A 14,621-nucleotide genomic window follows, 5' to 3' on the forward strand; every position below is an offset into this window, starting at 1 on the left:
TGGCCACCGTCTTAGAGAATTAGGAGAGAGTGGGAAAAAAATGTGATTGTTATATTTGGAGTTATTGATGATATCGAATGAACCTGGAGACATGGAAGAAAACCATTGGAAGTAGAAGTGGTGGCTATACACATGTACAATTTAGACATAATTTGTATGTTGATATATTATTTCTTTGTATGTCTCCTTTACGACTCTTTAAAATGTGCCTTCCATCTAACAAAATTATTCAAACAAATAATGGAGTCTTCTACAGTGGTCTTGTATCCTGATCCAACCATCGGCCACTTGGTTTCCATGGTGGAGTTTGGCAAACTTATCAATAAACACCAGCCTTCACTCAATATCATCATCCTCATCCTCATCATTCCCACTCATAACCATACCAATAAATACATCGACACCGTCTCCGCCACCACTCCTTCCATCACGTTCCACCGCTTCCCGGAGGACGTCGTTCCACCGGACTTCTCTAAAGACCACTTCGACCGTGCTTTCGGGATACCCGAGCTTTACAACCCAATAATGCATGACACCCTCGTAACCATCTCAGCCAAGTCCACCATCAAAGGTGTCGTACTTGACTTCTTTACTAATGCTGCTCTCAAAGTGTCTACTAGCCTTCATATTCCCACTTACTACTTCTTCACTGGCGGTGCCTCATTATTATGTGTGTTTTTAAACATGCCCAACATGCACAACACTAAGGATTCAAACGATTACTTTCATATTCCTGGACTCCCACCCTTCCATGTTTCCGACACGCCAATTGTATTATTACCAGAAAAAAACATGTTTGTTGACATTTCTATTGACCTTGCCAGGTCTTCTGGCATCATTTTAAACGTGTTTACCGGGTTTGAAGAAAGAGCTCTTGACACCCTCCGGGGTGGTAAGTGTATCCCGGACGGAGTTACGACTCCGCCTGTGAAGAGGTAGGTCCCAGCAGAGCCCAGTTGGACCCGCAAGACTCACCTTGAACAGGGACGTCTGCGCGATGACCAACTGCTCCAGCAGGACCCACCATGCTCAAAGAACCTTACGCGCAGTACGCCAGCTGTACCCGCAGGGAAAGCCTCCCAATGGTGAAGTACCCCGCCTGTTCCCGCAGCTGCGGATACAAGCCATCAGGGAAGGCTACCCGCACTAACAGCAAGGCTACACGCACAAGGCATTCGTTACTTCAGTTGTCACATGAAGGAATGAGCAAGGCGGGAACACTCCCGCCTAAATGAGCCAGTCCGTATGCTTCTGGAAGGTCTTTCGTACTATACCTACTAAGGTATGGACGGAACAGACAGTTTGACCAGAGCAGCCCATGAACTAATCACAGGGTGACAGCTCATCGACAACAATACGAGGAGGAGCACCCTCTAGTACTGTTTGTCACTATTAGCCGCTGCCTACTCACCAACCCTTACGAGGGGACGTGCGCAGCCTACAGTTGGTGGAACAGTGCGTAGCCGGCAGTAAAGGAACAGTATACAGCCGACCTTGTTACTGTTGGCCGTAACCTATCCACCAACCAGCATGGCCTGTGCATACGTCTACTGTTGGTAGAACATGAATACTATTCAGCCGGCTGTACCTGCTTGGAAACCTACCTTCGGCTATAAATACTCCAACACCTGGGAAGGGTAAGGACATCATTTGATATCTCGATCTTATCTAGCAATCTCTTAATATACTCTTATATTCAGAGCAATCTAGTCTGATTCTCACGCCGGAGGGTGGTCACAAGGAGGAACCCCCCCTTCTCAGTGACGAGCTTACGGTGTCTGTTTTGCAGGTCTCCTGAAGAACAACCTTCTCAGCTAGATCTCATCCGTGGGAAACATTACTTAACCCCCAGATTATCTATAATCTGTCCAGGGTTCACTTAGAGTTTCTTCATTGGCGCCATCCGTGCATAAAAGCTAGAACTATTTTAGTTTTTTCAAAATTTCTGAAGAAATGGTTAACGTTACTCCGGTCCAAAGGCCAGTAACCAACCAAGAAACCCCGGTAACCACAACCCCAGCAACTGGGGGGAACACCGGCGGTTACACAAATCTTACGAACGCTACCCCGACTACCCAAGCCGGGGCAAGTGCAGTAAATATTCCACTGGGGTTCACTGATGCCCAGTTGGAAAAACGAACAAGGGCCCCTCGCCAAACACTAGATCAAGTGAAGGCATGGGCCGAAGCACGTCAAAGAGAATTCCAAGCTGAATTGGATGAACGCTTGCGTTCAGCTCAACAGGCTAACGAATTCGGCAGTACTCGCCAACACCTCAATATGAGCAGTGAGTGCGAGTACTCAGACGACGAGAGGGAGTCCGATACCGACGCAAACCCTCGCCATAAGGCGAAAGGGAAGCGTAAGGAAACGGACGTCCAACCAAAAAGGAATTTTGGGGAAGCTTTTAAACCAACTGCGGAGAGAAACCCGCGTGACTTCTCCAAAACCTTTAGACCAACTGCTACAAATGCAGGAAAGTCAAAATTCGCAAGGGACATTGCGGAAGCAATCGCCCCGAGAAGTGCCAAACAGATGTCCAACATTGGCACTTATGATGGTCTATCCGACCCAGACGACCATTTGAACAGGTTAATTGTGGGGGCTACCGTCAGCAACTGGACGGAACCCACGTGGTGCTACATGTTCCAGATGACTCTGGTCGGAGCGGCCAGGGCATGGTTCGATCGTTTACCGGTCCACCACATATATGACTGGGCGGACTTTCAGAACAAGTTCAGCCAGCACTTCAGCCAACAGAGGAAATACACTGAAGAACAGTGGACGATCCTCAACTGCGTGAGAGAGGAGGATGAATCTTTACTAGACTTCATCACCCGCTTCAACTCCAAAAAGCTAAGTCTCGGCAACATAAGTGAAGATCTGGTTCGCGCCGCTTTCATCCAAGGCGCCGAATACCCAGAACTTATCCGCACATTGACGGGTAAGGATGGCATGCCATCAACATGGGATGCCATCATGACGGCGGCAAAGCGCTTTGCCGAGACGGAAAAGCAACTGGGAATGGATCTTCCCCAGAGTACACACCTCTACACGCAGAGGACAAGAGAGAACAATGTCCGGATCGCCCGGCAGAACAAAAAAAGGAAGCTAGGTATCTGGCAGTCAAGGGTAAACTTTGACACCTCATCCAGCTCTCGCCCTCTTGTTGGCGGAAGAAGTCACACACACCCTTCAAGCCAAAAGCACCGGTGGACGCCACTCACCAAAAGCGTCACGGAGATATTTGCCACTGAAAAGCTACCGTGGCCAAAAGCTCCAGCGATCCGGCACCGACCTAATGCGGATCAGAGCAAATCCTGTGACTTCCACGGGACAAAAGGTCATGGTACGGAAGAGTGTACATCCTTGAAAGACATTGTCGAAGCATTCGTTAAGGATGGAAGATTGGCACACCTGGTGGCATCAATCAAGAAGGGAGGACGGAACGACAACCGGTACCGGGGCAACGGACGAAAGCCCGTCGACATCAGCATCAACATGGTTCATGGCAACATCAGAGGAAGAAAAAGGCGAACGCCAGAACCATGCGCATGGAAGGAAGCTGAGGTGAGCTTCCCGCGAGTGCCAGGAGGACCCAGCAAAGAAGGCCCTATCGTCATAAAAAGCCAGCTGGGGCACTACATCACTTCTCGCACTCTTGCTGACAACGGCGCCTCGTCAACGGTGATGTACAGGCAGTTCTTCGACAAGCTAGATGACGAAGACAAGGAGCGCCTGGAAACGATCTGCGCGTCGATGGAAGGGTTTGATGGCAGCACAAGCACCTCCCTGGGTATCCTATCTTTCCCCGTCACTCTTACAGATGGAAAACACTCCCGCACAGAAGATGTGGACTTTGTCGTGATGAGGAAGCCACACCACACGTACGACATTCTCTTCGGGAGAGACGGGATGGCAAGATTCAACGCCGTGGTATCCTCAGTCCACGGCATGATGGGATGGCCAACAGCTGAGGGTGTAGCGATGATCACCGGCATTCCCCAGGTATGCATCGCATCTGTCTCATCTAAACCCAAACCAAAGATGGCTAAACCAACCATCACCGAACCAGAAAGATGGGCCTTCAATGGCAAGTACCCTGACCAGGCCGTAACCATTGGCCCAACAATTGTTGATCCCACACGCACCTTACTTAAGCGCTTATTACAAAGGAACGCCGACATCTTCGCGTGGACACCAGCTGACATGACTGGTGTACCCCGGAGTAAGGCAGAGCATAAGCTCAAATGCGATCCGGCTGTCACACCGATCGTACAAAAGCGCAGAGTAATGGGGCCAGAACAAACTAACGCGTGTAGAACCCAAGTCAAGGAACTTCTTGACGCAGGCATCTTACGCGTTAGTAGATATCAAACTTGGGTTGCAAATCCCGTTATGGTACCGAAGAATGACAAACAATGGCGCATGTGCATAGATTTCAAAGATTTGAACAAAGCATGCCCCAAAGATTGTTATCCGTTACCTGAAATTGATCTTAAGGTGGATTCGTTGGCACCATTCCGCCTTAAATGCTTCCTGGACGCGTATAAGGGGTACCATCAAATCCACATGGCCGTTGATGATCAGGACAAAACCGCTTTTCGGACGCCCGATGGCACATTTTGTTATCAAATGATACCATTCGGACTTAAGAATGCCGGGTCCACATACCAACGCCTGATGGACAAAGAGTTTCATTCCCAAATTGGGAGGAACTTGGAAGTCTACATGGATGACTTGGTCATCAAAAGCCCTGACCCAGAAGCGATGTTGAAAGACATCGAAGAAACTTTCAACACGCTCAGGAAGATAAACATGAAGCTCAACCCGAGCAAGTGTGCCTTTGGAGCGGAAGAAGGGAAGTTCTTGGGGGTCATCGTCACTAAAGATGGCTTCAGAGCGAACCCTGAAAAGGTCGAAGCCATTATCAAAATGGAATCACCTACTACCATCAAACAGGCTCAGACACTGAACGGACGACTAGTGGCACTTAATCGCTTTTTGGCAAACCACGCGGATAAGTCGTTCCCCTTCGTGTCAACGTTGAGAAACTGTTTGAAAAAAACGCACTTCCGCTGGACACCAGAAGCGGAAGCAGCTTTTCAGGAGATTCGGTCACGCTTAATCGAACTCCCAACACTCACAGCACCAGAAGCGGGAGAGGAGTTAATCCTATACCTTTCCGCAACTGATAGAGCAACCGGGGCAGTCCTGCTAGTAGAGCGAAAAGGCATCCAGATGCCAATCTATTATGTCAGCCGTATCCTAACAGACGTAGAAACCCGGTACTCTACCCTCGAAAAATTAGTCTTAGCACTTTTACACGCCTCATGCAGGTTAAGACGATATTTCCAGGGTCACCCAATCACCATACTCTCCAACTTCAAACTTGCAAACGTTCTAGGCAAACCCGAGTTATCGGGACGCCTAGCCAAATGGGCAATTGAGTTGGGAGAATACGCGATAAAGTATAAGCCAAGACCAGCCATAAAGGGCCAGGTTCTGGCCGACTTTATTGCAGAAGTGCCTGCATCGCGGGAAAAAGAGTGCCAGGAAGAGGCTCAACCCTCTCCAGCACAAGACATCAATGATGTCTGGCGACTCTACACTGATGGGGCAGCCAATAACGAGGGTTCAGGCGCAGGGCTAAAGCTAACCAACCCAGCGGGCCAAGAATACACCTACGCTATTCGATTGGATTTTCCAAGTACGAATAACGAAGCCGAGTATGAGGCATTCCTGGCTGGGCTGAGAATTGCGCGTAAGATGGGAGTGAAAAACTTGGAAGCCCATGTGGATTCCATGTTAGTAGCCAATCAAATCAACGGGACGTACACGGCCGTGAACGACACAATGGCCTTGTACCTCGCACAAGCAAAATCCCTTATGCGCGATTTCAATGACTGCAAAGTCATACACGTCAAGCGAAGTGAAAACAAATCTGCGGATGCGTTAAGCAAGCTTGCTTCATTAGCCTTTACCCACCTAGGAAATGATATCCGCATTGAACTCCTCGAGACACCTTCGGTCCCGCACAAGGAAATTTGTGTCATCCAAACCGGCACGGAAACGTGGATGACACCAATAATAAAATACCTTGCGACAGGTACACTACCGGAGTCCAAAACACAGGCAAGAAAACTACGCAGTAAGGCACTAAATTATCAACTCGTCAATGACATCCTTTACAGACGTAACTTTCTTGGCCCACTCTTAAGATGCGTGGACAACCAAGATGCTGACTACCTCCTAAGGGAAGTACACGAAGGCATCTGTGGAGTACACGCAGGTCCCCGCGCTGTTGTAGCCAAGCTAAACAACGCGGGATACTTTTGGCCGGGGATGCATACGGATGCACCGGCATACATCAGAAAATGCAGGTCTTGCCAGCTTTACGCACCCAACACGCACCGCCCGAAGAATGAACTTGTTCCAGTCACTTCTTCATGGCCATTTCAGAAGTGGGCCATCGATGTGACAGGCCCATTTCCTACAGTAGCAGGAAATGTTCAGTTCCTAGTGGTAGCCATCGACTACTTCACCAAGTGGATAGAAGCAAAACCTTTAGCCCAAACAACTGCGAAACATATCAAAAAATTTATTTGGGAATTTATTATTTGTTTTTTTGGACATCCACAGAATTTGGTGAGCGATAACGGCACCAACTTTGCTGACAAGAAGCTACAACAGTGGCTAAAAGAACTTCAAATCACCCACACCTTTACCTCAGTGGCACACCCGCAAGGTAATGGTGAGGTGGAAAGAGCAAATAGGAGCATCGTCGAAGGCATCAAGAAGAGACTATTGGAACACAGATCCGGCTGAGTGGACGAGCTTCCGCACGTCCTTTGGGCAAACAGAACGCTGAAGAAGGCCAGTACGGGAGAAACCCCGTTCAGCCTCACTTATGGCACTGAAGCCATGGTCCCGGTCGAAATTGGTCTACCCTCACCAAGGGTCTTGATTCAGCCAGAAAACAATGATGCGGAAAGACGGTTGGATCTTATGCTAACCGAGGAACGCAGAGACTTAGCCGCAGTGCGTGAAGAGAACTACAAACGACAAATGCAAAAGTACTACAACACGCGGGTAAAACTCTGCAACTTCAATATAGGAGACTACATACTGCGTAACAACGAGGCTTCAAACCAAGAGCGCCCGGGAAAGCTGGCCCCGGTCTGGGAAGGGCCATACATTATCAAAGAAGTCCTGGGAAAGGGCGCATACCGGCTCGAAAGGCTCGATGGCACCCCCATCCCAAAAACATGGAATGGAGCTCAATTACGCAAATGTTATATGTAGATCAATTCCAAAACTTGTAAAGAAAAGGCCTAGAGCCACTTCTAATGGAAATGATTCTCCTTTCATAATGTGTTTACCTTTATACTTATGAACTTCCCACTGGTGCCGGTATTCACCGCATAAACGGGAAGAAGTAAGTCGTTACGTGTGGAAGGCGGCAAAACCCGCATAAACACAACGTTAAAAATAAGGGAAACCTACACGCAGGTCAGATGAAAGTAAAGTTTAGCCATCCTTGTAAGTGCAAGTGACGGTCTTACCCGCACAATCACGAACAAGGAAGCAAAACTTCAACCTATCATCTACCACGTTCAAAGGTTATCCTAAAAAAAAAAAAAAAAAAAAAAAAAAAAAAAAAAAAAAAGATAAGGAAAACCTACACGCAGGTCAGATATGGGTAAAGTTTAGCCATCCTACTAAGTGCAAGTGACGGTCATACCCGCACAATCACGAAAGAGGAAGCAAAACTTCACACCTATTATCTACCACGTTCAAAGGTTAACTTATCCTCAAAGATGAGGAAAACCTACACGCTGGTCAGATATGGGTAAAGTTTAGCCATCCTACTAAGTGCAAGTGACGGTCATACCCGCACAATCACGAAAGAGGAAGCAAAACTTCACACCTATTATCTACCACGTTCAAAGGTTAACTTATCCTCAAAGATGAGGAAAACCTACACGCAGGTCAGATGGTAAAGTTTAGCCATCCTACTACGTGCAAGTGACGGTCCTACCCGCACAATCACGGAAGAGGAAGCAAAACTTCACACCTATCTACCACGTTCAAAGGTTAACTTATCCTAAACACTTGGAAAATTGCTAATTTAAACTAAACTATGTGTCATATAACGTTTATAAAGCAAAGAATCCAATGAATCAAGCGGTCTTAGCCGCACAAAGATTTACATTTCATAAATATTCGTTACAAGAATGGCCGGGTAACTACCCGCCTACAAGAAAGTAAATCTATACAAACTAAATCTATCCTAGCAGCGGGAAGGGATCTTCAGGATCAGGCTTCAGGGCCACTTCCACTTGGACCAGCGCCATCAGTAGAGCGTGGCTGTTCAAGGAAAGCCTTAAGGATAGGTAGCCCATCATCAGCAGCAGCAATTTCATTCACCTTCTCCACCACCGGATGCGGGAAGGCGGCGTATTGATTTACTGCTTGGTCATATATGGCTTCAGTATCTACATTGTACAAAGGGAAGTTGGATGGCGGGAAGCCTTTCTCAACAAACCCTAGACCAAGCAGGAAGCCGACCCGTTCCCCATCCTCGTGAGAAGCATTGAGGGCTGCGCTCATAGCATCGTCGTAAGATGTCTCTGAGAAGACCCGATGCACAACCTACATAAGAAAATATACAAGTGTCAACACCCTATTTACAAAGAAAAGCGTGAAGACATGAAGATAGACTTACCTGAGACAACGCTTCTCGAAGAAGCCATTCCTTGGCAACCAGAGCTTCTTGAAGGGCGGCTTGAGCTTGGGTGCAGGCGCGTTCGGCTTCGCTTTTGTTAAGGTTGGCAAGTAGCACTTCCTTTGCGGCAGCCTCTTCGACGCCCTTAAGCTTCCGCTCGGTATGGTCAAGCACGCCCCTCTGGTCCAAGATCTCCTGGAGCTTCTTGGCATCTTCCATCGCCAAGGCATCATGAGCACGTTGGAGAGCCTCTAATTTGGCCTTGAGCTCCTCATTCTCCACGCGTAAAGGCTCGGCAACGGCTTCAGCCTTGGTGGCCCTCTCGGTTGCGTTCCTCGCAGTCTCCTTAGCCAGCCGAAGCTGTTCGTTAACAGCTTGGGCAGCCTTGGAGCGGGCCTCGAGTCGCGCTTGAACCTCAACCTCGAGGGCCTTGAAGGCCTTCTCCTTCTCCGCAGCAGCTGCGGACAGCTGTTGGTTCTCCTCCCGAAGAGCCCGCGCTTGAGATACTTCCTTGGCGCGAGCTGCTTTCAACTTGTCGTTTTCACGACAAAGCAGCTCGACGCGCGGCTGCATCCGGGCCTGGAGAACCCGAAGCTCGTTGGTTAGCCTACCCTCCTGGTAGCTAGCCATGGCTTCCCCCAACGCACCATGGGGAGCAGCGTGGCGAGCCCATTCCACGCACTCCACAGGGGTACGAAGGGTTGTTCCTCGGCGTATGTTCCATCGCGGAACATACACTTCATTGGAATCCGACACTGCAGAAAACAAAAAGCAGTTAGGAAAAGATGATAAAATATATGTAGAAAAATGGGCCAAAAGAACCCTACGCACCTGTAGGGTCAATTACAGGCCGATAGCCGCCGAACCCATCACCTGAACCCAATGGAAATCCATCCAAGAGGTCAGGCAGATGGGAAGGTGGCGGAGAGATGCGAGAAGCCCCACGCGTACCTGATGGACCGGCCGTCGTTGCCGATGACGGGGGCATGGTAGCAGCCGCCGTGGTCGCCGCCGCGGTCGCTGCCGCAGAATCCGCGGCAACAGTAACCGCCGGCTCTGTGAAGGATGCTGTAAAAATCGCACTCACAGCCGGCGGTGACGTCATCTCGGCTGGAACAGTCGGCTCAAAGGAGTGAGCAACTGAACCAGCGGAAGCAGGCTCAGGCGCCTGGGTCGACGCCTCAGGTAGGCTGACCAAGCCTACCGTCATTGGCGGAGAGGTACTACTCGGCCCTTCACCCTGGAATGCGCCAACATCCACGCCTGCGTAAAGAAGAAAAGTGTTAAAAGACTAAGGATTAAACTATGAAGATAAAAGCTAAGGGAAAATTGTACTTACGGGTTTTCTTGAGCCTAAAGGTACGGAGAGGCGGGGACGGACCCGATGGAGCCGGCCTCTTCGCGCCGGTCACCGTCGTCTTTTTTGGCTCTCCGGAGGTGACAGTCGCAACCTCCGGAGCAGTGGTCTTATCACCACCGGGATTCCCCGCCACCTCTTCGCTCTCGGTCTCCGAATCAGACCGAGGCGCTGGATCGGCAGTGGAGGCCTTCTCCTTCCCCTTCCCGCCGGCAGCCTTCTTCTTCCGCACCAACGGAGGACCATCTGCGGATTCCTCATCAGAACATACGATTAGAGGAATTCCAGCAGAGGTTTCAGCATTGAGAGGTCGAGGGGCGAAGAGCGCCTTACCTGGCCGACGGGCACTGAGGATCTCATGGCCTAGCGGATAGACCTCCACGAACCGATCCGCCGTTTGTTCTAGGATGGGCAACTCGTTCTCGTCTAGAGCGCGAGTACCCATCCGGGCGGGACCGTCAGCCTCCCGCGGATTAAGGAGCGACTGTAGGTCGTTCCCCTCTGAAATAAACAAGAAAAAAGTTAGAAGAAATTCAAAATCAACAAAAGGGAAAAAGGCATACCGTAAGGAACAGAGTTCGAACCGTATTCGAGGACGATCGGAATCTTGCGCGCATCAGCCTCCTTCCACACCCGGCTCATCCCCAGCATTACCATCCCGGACTCCGCAAACCGGTAAACCGGAGATTGGACCCGAGATATCTGGGCAAACCATTCCGCCTCCTGGTAGCTGGAAGCGTGAAGGCTGGGAAGTGCCTGCCCATTCTTGAATTTCATAGCAATGGGGATGGCGCGGGCGGATATGAAGAAAAACTCCCTCTTCCACGCGCGAAGACTGCGCTCGGTCGCACAGATCTTCAAACCCTTAATCCGGGTTGTCAACGTGTACCACCCCTGGATGCACCTCCAAGTGTAGAAGGTCATCAGGCGGTCAACATAGGGCTCAATGCCAGTATCCGGCACACCCACTCAAAATGGCGAATCTTGGCGATCGCCATGGGGTGCAACTCGGTCAAGTGAACACCATGCCTCTCAAGGACACGGTAAACAAACTTTGTCAAGGGGAACCTAAGATTCCCATAGACAAAGAATGCTGCATAAACCCCGATCTTGCCTCGGGGGGCATCGTACACGGTCTGATGGGGTTCAGGAAACTCAGGCTCGAGAGACTCGAGCATGAACTTCCTGACAACATACCGGTACAGATCGCCAGGAAGAGCACACTGGCACTCACCAGCAGTACTCCTGTCGTCAGCTGTAGAATCGATATCACGAGACATCTTGTAAAAGAAGAAAACGATTTCGGGAGAATGCTTGCCTGAAAAGGATAAGTATTCGCCGGAAATCGCAAAGAAGATGAAGAAGAGTGAAAGTGTGGATTACAAATAACCCTCTCCCCCTTTATATACTAATCACAATTAATGCGATGAAATTAATGCGGAAGAGAGAGAAAACGAAGGTGCAATGAAACTATGACACGTGGCAAAAAGCAAGCTGGCAACAGCTGTTGACAGGACGCGCACCATTAATTTCGCGGCCACGCGCCCGAAAAATCGCGCCCACGCGCCTGAAAAAGCGTCTGGAATGACCATGTACTGTCACGTCGCCATAACTTCCTGCACGTCCTGACACAGTCAGAAGAAACCGTCGCACGACGTTTCAGATGTTTGGACTGTTCCTATCTTTCCACCAACTCTTCGAATTTCAAAAAATTCAAAATTCAAAAAGATTCAAAAGTGAGCGGGAAAATACCCCTTACCTTGGCAACCAAGTAACCGTAAGACGGGTGCGGGTACAGTGTTAAGGCAAAACCCTTCGCATACCTAACACCCGCAGGGAATTGAAGCCAAGAATAACTTGGCAACCAAGTAACCATCAGACGGGTGCAGGTACAGTGTCAAGGCAAAACCCTTCACATACTTAGCACCCGCAGGGAATTGACGCCAAGAATACCTTGGAAGTAAAGTAACCGTAAGGCGAGTGCGGGTACAGTGTCAAGGCAAAACCCTTCACGTACTTAGCACTCTGCAGGGAATTCAAACCAAGAAGGATCTTCTGGGCCATGCTTGCGGAAACGTGAATAACATTCCCGCACGACGGGAACGTCGAGAACTATATTGTTTGAAACTCCAAAATGGAATTGGTGGTTTTAGCATAAATGATCACTATGTCGAAAACCACCAAAACCTCATGGAGAATCCACACAATTGGGACTCAACACTCCTGACGAGCGAGGAGGTTACAAACTTACCCGCTTCACGCCCAAAGGTCAAGCAGAAAAGTCGGGAATTTCTGCGTGACATCAGGAAAACCGCGGGATGAATCACCACGGAAAACCGAAAAACTAAACCCTTTTCAAAACCCCTTGCTAAGTCCAAAAGCTCACCTCACTTATTAATAATTCATGAGAAGAACATTGGACTGGGGGGACTTGAAGAGGTAGGTCCCAGCAGAGCCCAGTTGGACCCGCAAGACTCACCTTGAACAGGGACGTCTGCGCGATGACCAACTGCTCCAGCAGGACCCACCATGCTCAAAGAACCTTACGCGCAGTACGCCAGCTGTACCCGCAGGGAAAGCCTCCCAATGGTGAAGTACCCCGCCTGTTCCCGCAGCTGCGGATACAAGCCATCAGGGAAGGCTACCCGCACTAACAGCAAGGCTACACGCACAAGGCATTCGTTACTTCAGTTGTCACATGAAGGAATGAGCAAGGCGGGAACACTCCCGCCTAAATGAGCCAGTCCGTATGCTTCTGGAAGGTCTTTCGTACTATACCTACTAAGGTATGGACGGAACAGACAGTTTGACCAGAGCAGCCCATGAACTAATCACAGGGTGACAGCTCATCGACAACAATACGAGGAGGAGCACCCTCTAGTACTGTTTGTCACTATTAGCCGCTGCCTACTCACCAACCCTTACGAGGGGACGTGCGCAGCCTACAGTTGGTGGAACAGTGCGTAGCCGGCAGTAAAGGAACAGTATACAGCCGACCTTGTTACTGTTGGCCGTAACCTATCCACCAACCAGCATGGCCTGTGCATACATCTACTGTTGGTAGAACAGGAATACTATTCAGCCGGCTGTACCTGCTTGGAAACCTACCTTCGGCTATAAATACTCCAACACCTGGGAAGGGTAAGGACATCATCTGATATCTCGATCTTATCTCGCAATCTCTTAATATACTCTTATATTCAGAGCAATCTAGTCTGATTCTCACGCCGGAGGGTGGTCACAAGGAGGAACCCCCCCCCCCTTCTCAGTGACGAGCTTACGGTGTCTGTTTTGCAGGTCTCCTGAAGAACAACCTTCTCAGCTAGATCTCATCCGTGGGAAACATTACTTAACCCCCAGATTATCTATAATCTGTCCAGGGTTCACTTAGTGTTTCTTCAGCCTGTTTATCTAGTTGGGCCTTTGATTGCTAGTGGAGAAGATCAAGTAGATTCTACTGAAAACGAGTGTTTAAAATGGCTCGACTCTCAGCCGAGTAAAAGTGTGGTGTTTTTATGTTTTGGGAGTAGGGACGTGTTTGATAATAAACAACTGAATGAGATAGCTATTGGGTTGGAGAGAAGTGAGCAAAGGTTTTTGTGGGTGGTGCGGGACCCGCCACCAGACGGGTCGTATCCAGGTGGTAAATTAAAACAAGTGGGTGTTGAAGGTTTTCTACATGATGGGTTTTTAACCCAGATAAGGGAGAAGGGACTGGTGGTGAGAAACTGGGCACCGCAGCAGGCGATACTGAGTCATGGGTCGGTGGGTGGATTTGTGAGTCATTGTGGGTGGAACTCGATTCTAGAGTCGATGGTTGTTGGGGTGCCGTTGGTTGCTTGGCCATTGTATGCTGAGCAGAAGCTGAATAGGGTGTATTTGGTTCAAGAATTAAAGGTGGCTGTGGCGGTGAAAATGTCGGCAGATGATTTTGTGACGGCGGAGGCGGTGGAGGGGACAGTGAGGGAGTTGATGTTTGGTGAGGAAGGGAAAGCGGTGAGAGAACGGGTTTTAGAGATGAGTAGAAAAGCAAAGGCTGCAGTGGAGGGCGAGGGTTCCTCTATCACCGAGCTATTTAAAACTAACCCAACCATGGATCTAGAGCCTTGGTGTTTAATAAGTTTATTTACTTTGTGTTATTGCTAATATAATGCAATGCAAATAGGCCAGTTTTTCGTTTATATTCAGTTGAACTACTTAAGCTTTCTTATGATTTTACATTTGAATCCAATGTACATGTTTGTCTTTCTTACATTTAAAATATTTTCAATAAACAAGATAAAATTAACAGATTTGTTTTCTACTTTTCTTGATAGCATGATAATTGATTCTGATTCTTGCAATATAACATCTTGTATAATATGTGGTGGTCGGAATGAATAGTATCGGTCACCATGTTTTACACACACCATTGAACTATCAATTAAACACTAGAATCAAGTATGGCTTGGTGGTAAGCACGTTTCCACGTGGGCGACGCTGGGTAGCCCATGTTCAATATGTTTGAAGATCGTTGTTGGTTGTTTGGTGATTGTA

The 14,621-nt window shown here is 48.9% G+C and overlaps 1 pseudogene; it reads left to right on the forward strand.

Moving 5' to 3' along the window:
- Positions 1 to 240: 240 nt before the first annotated feature.
- Positions 241 to 14,231, forward strand: LOC143550043 (UDP-glycosyltransferase 88B1 pseudogene; annotated as a pseudogene).
- Positions 14,232 to 14,621: the final 390 nt, after the last annotated feature.

This window comes from Bidens hawaiensis, unplaced genomic scaffold (assembly GCF_021521415.1).
Source record: "Bidens hawaiensis isolate Kalapana, Puna unplaced genomic scaffold, B.hawaiensis_p1.1 tig00015918_1, whole genome shotgun sequence".
NCBI lineage: Eukaryota > Viridiplantae > Streptophyta > Magnoliopsida > Asterales > Asteraceae > Bidens > Bidens hawaiensis.